The 10,284-nt window shown below is 36.9% G+C and overlaps 1 long non-coding RNA gene across 1 annotated transcript in view; it reads left to right on the top strand.

The window, feature by feature from the left end:
- LOC138147744 (uncharacterized) overlaps positions 1 to 4,712 on the top strand; it is a 15,629-nt gene extending 10,917 nt beyond the window's left edge. Inside the window, exon 4 of the long non-coding RNA XR_011164874.1 lies at positions 4,371 to 4,712. This is a non-coding gene — a long non-coding RNA (uncharacterized lncRNA). The remainder of the gene's footprint in view (positions 1 to 4,370) is intronic.
- Positions 4,713 to 10,284: the final 5,572 nt, after the last annotated feature.

Here is a 10,284-nt window from a genome sequence, read left to right as displayed (position 1 = left end):
GCTACAGGATGTCATCGGGGAACCTTAAACCACCTGGTAGTTTTGAGGTCCTAGAAGTAAGAGAGAGGCCACAATGGTCTAAAATTTATAGGTCAATGTTCTTATTAAGCACCTACTATGTGTTAGTCTCTATACAGGACACTCTGTACTTAAATACAAAAAAAATTAGAGAATCTGTACTCTCAAGGACCACACATCCTCTTGGGGGAGACATGTACATATATAAGAATATATGGAATAAATGTTCCCTGAGGATGTGTCAGAGAGGAGAGGAAGGCTAGAGGCCAAACCAGGAGACAATCTAAGATAGCAATAAATGGTTACTCATCCTCTAACCCCACAACTCCTTCTGAAATAGTTCTACAAATTCTAGTGTCTTATTTCCAAAATATACTGGGAAGTCAATAAAAGATGAATAACTGAGGATTTATTCCATTCTTTGATTTCAGTTCTCTTATTGATTCACTGGGTGCAACCTGAGAGCCTCTAGCCAAGCAGTATAGTGTGAAATATGGGCTCAGGGTCAGAATCCCTCTAGGATTGCATTGATTGCCCATAAAGTTCTGAGCTACGTGCTCTTGCCAAGATGGATAAAGAAGAGTGACTGATTCCTGAGCATGATAATTTCTTTAAATACTCTTTGTAATTTGGAGTTATTTGAGTTAAGTTCATAAGGAAAGACTTAGTATGGAGGACATAGTAAGCTGTCTTCATATGCTATGTTGTTCTCTTTCTTCAGGTAACTATATGATATTTTAAAAATCTCTTTGGATGTGCAGTATCATTTCCCAATATTTTTGAGAATCTTCTTGAAGTTGATATTCATACAGTTATCTTCTTAGTATTGGGAAAAGGAATACCAAGAAATTTTCACAGTAGTATAGGTAAAGACATAAGGAAAATTTGAACAGGTGCAGTGGCAGTGTGAATGGAGAGGAGAGGATAGGTGTGAGCAATACTGTAGAGGTAGAAGGGACAAGATTTAGTGACTGAATGTAGGCAGTGAAGAAAAGAAAATAGCTAAGTTATGAAGCTGGGAGAATGTAAAGATGACGATACTATTATCATGACTAGGGAAGTAAGGGAAAATTGCAGATTTGGGGAAAAAGAGGCAGAATTCCATTTAGATCACATTGATTTGGAAGAGCTGGTAGAACATTCAGATGAAGATATTGATTAGCAGTTGGGAATGTGGAGCTAAAGGTTTAAGGAGAGGTAAGGACTAGAGAGATACATATTTTAAGTCATGTTCAGTCAGCTGATAGTTAAAATTATGCATTAAAATTTTATAAAAGGATATAAATATATACATATAGGAGAGAGAGAGAGAAAGAGAGAGAGAGAGAGAGAGAGAGAGAGAATAGTGTTTAAACAGACCCTAAGCATTGCATTAGGGAAGAAGGATAAAGTATGGGGAAGAAGAAATTTCCAGATCTAGGTCTTTACTGATTTGGGAGGTATTAGACCCATCCTTATCCTTTCTACCTCAAAATTTTGACTGTCAGTTGATCTTGTTATCAAATTTCGTTGTCATATTTCCTTATACATTATGTTACTTCCCTACTCATCAAGTGGCTAATTAGATTTTCCAAAATTAAACAGGCTATTTAGATGAAACTGAAAATGGAAATGGATAAAAGAAAAGACATTATTATGTATTATTGCTTTTTTCTACTGAATTTTAGCCCATGTAAAGTAAGTGCTACAAGGATGCCCAAATCACCTAGAAACCACTTTGGCCAGCAAATACAACTTGATTGCTGACATGGTTGCCAATAGGACAGAGAACCAACAAAGAACAACACTAGTTGCCTCATATATAAACTCATTTGCAAAATCTTACAGAGAACATTTTGGAAGCTCATGAGTATTGACTCAAAATACGGCAATAAGCAGTGAGAAGAAAACACGTTTACTGAAAGTTTGCCATGAGATCCAATTCAGCCAGTTTTTCCCAAGAGCACTTAAAGATGAAAGTGGAATTCGATCAACAAACCAATGAAAACAAACAAAATGAAAGAATCAACATTTTTACAATAAACGATCAATAACCAGAGCTACCATGTTTAGATGTAACATCACAGAGTCCAATATATATCAAGAAAAAAATGGAAATGGCACACACACACACACACACACACACACACACACACACACACATACACACACCCTCAACAACAAACCAAAAACAAAACATAGACAAGAAGCATAGCTGGGCCAAAACAAAAATCCATGGAAAAAATCCATGATGGAGATGACAAAATTTCAGGGGCATTGACAGATTGACTTCTTCTGTATATGGTAGGTTTGGTCTAGCTGCACTCCTTGTCTTTATTTTCTTTCTTTTGAGAAAAAAATAAATCTTAGATGGTATTACTATCCAAAGAAGTCGATTTGTAGAACATCAAAAACTACCAATTTATCTGCCAACTTTCTCACCTCTACAAAACCTTTATGCAAATGATCTATATACACATTTAAGGACATCCTTGAAGAAAAGATAAAAAGGAAACAGGCAGGCTTTTCTAAAGAATATTCCACAGGAAATGATATTTTTATAGTTACACAATTGACTGAAAAGTACAGAAAATTCATGGAATTCACTGTGTTTATTGTCTGCTCATTATTTTTGAAAGCATTTCATCCAGTAGAGCAAACTACACCCTTAAAGAGATCTTCTCCAATAAGGAAGGTATCTTTTGTATGCATAATAAGGTCATAAGAGATTCTTTGATCAACTCAAAGAAAACGATAACCTTATTTGATGATCTTCTCATTATCAATATCAAGTGACGCAGGGAGATCTTTGCTTGCCAAAAATGGTTTTCACTGTCATGGAGAATATCCAGCATACAATCTAAAATGGAGAGAGACTCCCTGAAGAAATAAATTCCTCTCATGCTTTGATTTTGGTTTGGCACTGTAGTTTACATGAAGTAGTAAAACATTGGAGAGCTCCTTAAATATGGTCCAAAATCAATAAAAAAGAAAGAAAGAAGAAAAAGAGAAAAGGAAGGAAGGAAGGAGGAAAGAGTGGAAGGAAGAGAAAAAGAAAAGAATTCAGCTTATCTACACAGAAAATAAAAGTGGGTGAAGCAAGTCTTTGTCTGGGCTATTATATGCAATTAGATGAACAGTTCATGAAATTGTTCATTGAAGATGGAGAATAAGCTGGGCCCAGAATTAAATTGAAGAAGGAAAGGGAACTGTATTTCACTGGGAAACTACACAATGGTTTCAATGACTCCATGCCTCTCCATGAAACAAAACTCCGTATTTTTAATACCAAAATTTTGATGAGAGACAGTCTTGCATAGTGGATATGGATAGACTGTTGGGCTTGGAATCAGGAAGACCTGGGGTGAAATTTCCCTTCTGACACTTACTAGCCATGTGACTATAAGCCACTGACTTTATGTTTGTCAGGCAAGTGCCTAGCCCTAGAATTTATCTACTAAGTTACAGATTGTAATCTGTATTGGTAGAAGGAATTCCCATGTGGAAAATTTCCCACTCTAAGAAAAAATCACAGATCCTTTGGGGAATTCATGTTTTCTTCCAGTGATGTTATGTGGCTATGAATCATGCAATATCATAATCTCTAAATAATCAAATATATAGACCACTCAAAGGTTAAAGGAGAAATTATTGTGGGTGCCAATTTGCTAAAATGTATTGCCAAGAAGTGATGTGGAAGATATCATAAAAAAGATGGATGAACAAGAAAAGAGCTAAGAATTCCCTTCAGTAATAATTCCCTTCCACTTCAACACTTAAGTAGTTTCATAACTTCAGCATCTCATTCCAGCAATGAAGATCACAAAGTATCCACATTTCAAAAGCATAGAATAATTGAGTTCCAGAGTTGGAAGGGATATTAGTGGACATCTAGTCAATATATTCTTGAAAAATAATCCTTTTTCCATTACGCCTAATGAGTGGCTATCCATGCATGAGCCTTTGACCAAAGATGTCCAGTGATAAGAGAACCGTTTGCTACTTAGTACTATATTCCACTTTAGGATAGTTCTGATTAAGAAGCATTTTCTTAAACATAGCTTTAATTTGCCTTCTTGCAAGTACCACCTAGTTCTGTCCTCCAGTGCTGAGCAGAAAAAAATCCAATCTCTCTTCCTAATGATGACTCTTTAAATACTTGAAAACTGCTCAACTTCTTCAGGCTAACCAATACTATTTCTTTCAACTGATCTCTTTATGACAAAGCTTCCCATAAATGCTCTCCAATGGTCCAGGGGTAGAATTCTTGCTTTTTTTTTTAGCTCTAACATTTTACAATTCCATTATTCTATAAGCTGTTATCCAAATGGTCATTATTTAATTTCAATTTTTTTTTCTCCTTTTTCTTTTAGGGACAAGTCTACTGCTTCCTCCAGTAAGTTAGTCTTGTGTTTATAAATTATTTTTCTTTTGTATATCTTCTGGTCATTAAAGTCATTTCTGCAATTCACTAAATAATAGCATTAATAATATGGAGAACTTTACTGATGATGTTATGAAGCCCCAAATGGAATGTTTCCTGTCAGGAAAAAAGGATACTGATGGAAGAAGGCTTACATATTTCCAAGAAAAACTGTTGCTTCAGACTTCCTGAGAAACGGGGTAATGATCAGTGAGCAATTGTTGCAGATGGTAATAAATATTAATGAGAATCTTTTTTTTAATTTAAAAAAATTTTTTAATCTTTTTTTTTTTAAAGATGAAAGCAAGAGTTTTGGAGTTTCCCAATGATATTTCAATTGATTATTTATTTAATGCTAACAAAATTATGGTTTAAGTTTTCTCTTTCTGTGACCTCATTACTAGTGTTTTCTCCTCATTACTAGTGTTTTCTAATGTCAAATAGAATAGGTTGGATTGTTTCATTTCCACTTCCATGAATACCTTTTTAACAATAAGTGACCTTAACAATTCCCAGAAAGTAGAACATGAAAGTGAAAAGGATTATCATTTACTGTAAAACTTATTAACTGGAACTCAATTAACTGGGGCCTAAGGGGGAAAAATTGTAACAGAGGCAACTGTGTTTTATATTGCAGCTTTATTGAATGATAGGTGATTGATAACGAATAGGGTCATAGCAAAATTCTATAGTAGAAAACTGGAAAATAAGTTAACATTTTTGGATAACGAGTTACCAGAAAGAAAGAATGCTCCCCCAAAAAGGAGAAATTTCTATTGCAATAGACTTAGATAGAAAAGGGAAGATAAAATAAAGATAAAGCTATGCTACCCTTAAAGTAACTTCAATAATGGAGTTCAGTATTTCCTTTTCCAAGTAGGTTTATTACTGAAAGTAGAAGACTAATTATGACACCATTTTAAAGTGGTCTCATCATGTAGTCCTGAGAAGAACATGATAAAATGGATTCAGTCTTCTTAATAAGACGATACATGGTGCAGTGGCCACTGTTCTGGTCAGAGGCGGTGGTTGAGACCTTTCAGTCATGTCTGACTTTTCGTGACCCATTTGGGATTTTCTTAGTAAAGATATTAGATTGGCTGCCATTTCATTTTTCCAGTTCATTTTACAGATGAGGAAATTGAAGACCTGAGTTCAAATTTTGATTCTGTTACTGAGAAAACTTAAGTAAGTCTATCTACCTCTTTGGGTCTCAGATTATATAACTATAAAATTGCGAGGGGTGTCTGCTTGGAGATAGCTAAAGCCCCTTCTAGCTCTAAATTTAAAAGCTTATGTTCTAGGGCCATAACATCATAAAAAACAGCTCACATTTATATTAAGTTTTACAAAGCCCATTCTTCAAAACAACAAACATGGCAAGTCTGGGCTGCCAGAGAAGGATTTACCATCATGAAGTTACAATTCAAATTTTCTTAGCATCCTAGGAGTAACCTTTTTGGGAAAATATGGGGATGTTTCATCTCTTCTTCTTCTTCTTCCTCCTCCTCACCATTATAGCTCTCAAGCCTCCTCAGCATGTTTCCATTTATACAAAAAAGTCACTCACAGTAATGGTATCATTATATCTTACACATAGCTATTTAACAGAAGGCAAAATAAATAACAATCATAACATCACAGGTACAGGGTCACATGCTTCTAAGATTTCCTGGCTTTTTTCAAGATGACTTAAATAACATATTAATCTCTCTGTTAGAACCCACACTCTCTGAAGGTAGCGCCTGTTTTTTCCTTTTTCTTTGAGTAGTGACCAGTCTGGGGCTACTTCCCCAATTACCCCTCAAACTAATGGTCAGTGGTCTCAGAGGGTAACCTTGAGGCTGTAGTTTCTAATAATATTTTTCACAAGTCCCTTAAAGTATGCATCCCATGGATAACAAGGTGACCAGATTTCAATGGGCTTTTAGAAATGCATATTTATTAAGGTGATTTTTTTGGTATAAAGTGTCCCTCTGAAAAGCCAGGGGTATATTTTTCCACAAGGTACATAGGAGAGTAGTCTTTGTTTTTGAGTACAATGATCAGTGAGGCACGTGTACAGAAAATGGCAAAGAGTAAACTCTTAAACAAGTGGCACAGTACATAGGTGCTGGCCTTGGAGCAAAGAAAACTGATTTCAAATCCTTCCTTATGCAGTCACTAATTACACAGGCAACTTCTTTAACCTCTCAGGTTTTTTTCATCTAATAAAGTGAAGAAGTTGGGCTCGATGGCCTCTACAATGCCTTCTATCTCTAAATCTGATTTCATGGCTATTGGAAGTCCTTTCTGGTGTCCATAAAAGGCATACGTTTCTAGTTCAAAAGGCCAAGTGCTTTGAAGCTGCTTCTTTCCGTGGGTAGGTGTTTTTTCTGCTTCCATCTGTGTACATGTTTGTCAGTGTTTGCACCAGCCATCCCATATACCTGGAATGCACCCCCTCTCAGAATTCCTTTAAGACGAAGCTTAAGCACCATCTTCATGAAGTCTTTCCTGATCCTCCCAACTGCTGGTTTCATCCCTCCCAAGCTACCTTGTATCTGACTATTTTGAATATATTTGAATTTATGAATGCTATAAATGTACATATATACTTATTGTCTCCCCCATCAGATAAACTCCTTTGAGTAAAGGTTGTGACATTCTCTGCACTTGTATCTCCCAGTACACAATATATGTTTGTTGGCTGATTGATTGACGGCCCCCTGTGATCCTGTTCAACTTTGACATTCTATTAGTTCTGTATATTTTCATATAGTTAAGATAGATGCTTCCTAAAGGATATTCACATACCAATGGAATCATAAGTCCTTGATGTATTGACATGACCTTGGGTAAGTCAGTTTCTCAGAGTCTCTGGACCCTTATCTGCATAGTAGAACAAGCAGTACTTCAATTATCTATTTCACAGGGTTGCCTGAGAGAAAAGCAGTTTGAAAACCCTTACATGTTAAAGAAATGTGGGTTTTGACACTGAGTCATAGGAGTTTTAAGTTTTTGTTTTCTCCCTCTAGCCCATTCTGTTGTTGAAGTTAGCAGAGACGGCAGCAGTAGCAGTTTTCTGTGGAGTTGGAAGCCTGGTAGGACAGTTCTAGGGCTGCTCACACCCATCTTGTTTCTCAAGTAGTGATTAATTAAACTTTTGCCTTAATTAAAGCGCCTGGCTGCTGTTTCATTTCTCAGAATTCTTGCATCAGTCAGGAAGTAGGGGCTGATAGTGTATATGCCCTTTGCTATGGGGGAAGGGAGGGTGGGTAGGGAGAATACTTCCTCTAAGCTGTCAGTCTTCAACACTGGGCATAGACTTTGACTTAAGGGCAGGGAAGGCTTTAGAATAGCCTGATCTGGAAGAAAACTTAAGTATATTTTGAGGGCAAAATGCTTCCCAGCTGCTCACAGATACTAACACTGTTTCCCTGGTGGATGGTTGTGGGCTTGGGGAATTGCTAACTCCCTCTGCCCTACCACACCTCTTCCAGTTCCCTACAGAGCCCTGAGTTTGTTCCTCTTCTGTTGTTAACCACTATTGTTAACCACGGATCGAATTTCCCACTTTTGAACAAAATGTAGCTTGTTAACTGCTGTATTTTGTAGTTTTCAGGTTGGGAAAGAGCTTTGGATTGGGTGCTAGTCTTGGTTCCGTGGCTTCCTGGCTGTGTGACCTTGGTTAAGATGCATGACCTCTCTGGACCTTAGTTTAGGAACATACATTCCCTCTGGAAGGGACCTTATTGGATCACATCCATCTCATATACCTAATTTAACTTTAGCTTTTTAAAGACGAGGAAACTGAGGCCTAGAGTGACTTGGACCTAGAGTCCAAGGTCACATAGCTAATAAGTATCAGAGACCAGATTTGAACCCAGATCCTAAAATGCTAAATTCAGTGTTTGATTTGCTCCCAACATTCCCATGCCTTCCTCCTTTATCTACAAAATGAGGGAATTGGACCTGATGATGTCTAAGAGTCCTTCCAGTTCCAGAATCCTTTTGTTGTTGTTCATTGTCTTCAGGCCTGTCTGACTCTTCCTGACCTTGTTTGGGGTTTTCTTGGCAAAGATACTGGAGTGTTTGCCATTTCCTTCTCCAGCCCATTTTACATATGAGGAAACTGAGGCAAACAAGGTTAAGTGACTTGCCCAGGGTCACACAGCTAGTCTGAGGCCAGATTTCAACTAATGAAGAGGAGTCTTCCTGACTCTAGACCGGGCATTCTATCCCACTGCACCACCTAGTTGCTCAAGAAACCTAGGACACTTAAATGTTTTCTTTGGCAAATAGGATTAATAGTCCTAAATATAAAATCACTAATACCTTAGCTAAGGATTTGCTTTTGGTTATGACACTGTCAATGATATCATCATCATTTAGGTTTTTCAAAGAATCTTTAAATCATGCTGATCATAATGTTTTTTACACACTTGTCTAGCATTATATCAGCATCTTTGGCACTTGAGGCTTCTACTTGCTTATAAAATGAACACTTATTTTCCCTTAAAACACCTCTAAAATTGTGTTACTCCTAACATTCTATTTTGGAAAATTCTTCATGACTATAATATATCCGGGTCACTTGTTTGCAGATGTTTAGTAAATGATGGTTAATATAAAAATATCCAGAAACAATTATGTAGAAATAATTCTGATTTCAAACACTCAGATCCTTCAGTAATATAGTCTTCAAATTTCTGTTATTGTCCTAAAATAACTGACAGACATGGTGGTGAATACCTGTAATCCTTGCTATTGGGGAGACTGAAGGATCTCCTGCGCTCAGGACTGACTACAGTGGCTGATCAGGTGTCTGCACTAATTTAAATATTAATATTCTGAGCCCCGCCCCCCCCAGGGCCAGGTGACTACCACGTGGTCTAAGGAAAGATTAATCAGCCTAGTGTTGAAATGGAGCAGGCCAAAGCTCCCATGTCTACTAGAGTGGGTCCTGCCTGATCATGATGGGAAGACAGTCTTTAAAATCATCATCATTGAAGAATCTTTAAAATTCCTAAAGGTGCTTTTTTAGACTACCACCTTGTTTCTTCAACCTATTTATTCTTAAATATGCAGCACAGAAATTCAAATCTAAATATCTTCTTAAGATAACCCTAAACCCAACTTCAATTAATAGATTCAAATGATATGAAAAGAATTGGCAAAGAAAAAAGAAATGAATCTGAATTCTATTTCCTTTTTCACTCTATACCAGGTTAAACATTTTCAGATAATTTTCTTTATATGATTAATTTATAGGGGAATCTATTTTTTAAACCAAGTATGCAAGACAGGAAAAAAAAATCACATAAAAACTACAAGTTAAAAAGGCAACTTCATTTTTCCTCCCTTCTTCATAGAATTAGAATTGGAAGGGATCTTAGAGGGCTTCTTTCCCAGACTGTGCCTAAATAAGAATACTCTCATTATCCTTGACAAGTGGTCATCCAGCCTTTTACTTGAAGACCAGAAGATGCACTCCTCTCCCCAAACCCTCCCACTCCACTTTTGAATATCTCTACTTGCTAGGAAGTTTTTCTGTGATCTCATAAACTTGGCAGTCCCCACCAGTGAGACAGGTCATAACACATCCTGTGTAATTCCTGACTGTTCACAGTGAGGGTCTACCCAAGGTGCCAGAAGCCTTCCTGGTCTCGATTCGGAGGATATCAGTGGAGCACTCTCACTGTCAAACTGTAATCTATTGACCTCTGCAGGTGACTAGACCATCTTCTCTTTAAACCTAGCAATTCTTAAATTTATCTTTTCTTCAACTTCAATCTAGTGCACCTAGGTTTATCCTCTGGGGCCAAACAGAATAAGCTGAAACTGTCTTCCACGTGACTATACTTCAGCTTCTGAAAGTCAGG

Source organism: Petaurus breviceps, unplaced genomic scaffold (genome assembly GCF_028583685.1).
Source record: "Petaurus breviceps papuanus isolate PSGF00001 unplaced genomic scaffold, PetGlider_PUasm1.0 90804, whole genome shotgun sequence".
Classification (NCBI taxonomy): domain Eukaryota; kingdom Metazoa; phylum Chordata; class Mammalia; order Diprotodontia; family Petauridae; genus Petaurus; species Petaurus breviceps.
Note: the sequence above shows the minus strand (reverse complement) of the source record. Positions and strands in the feature narration are given on the sequence as shown.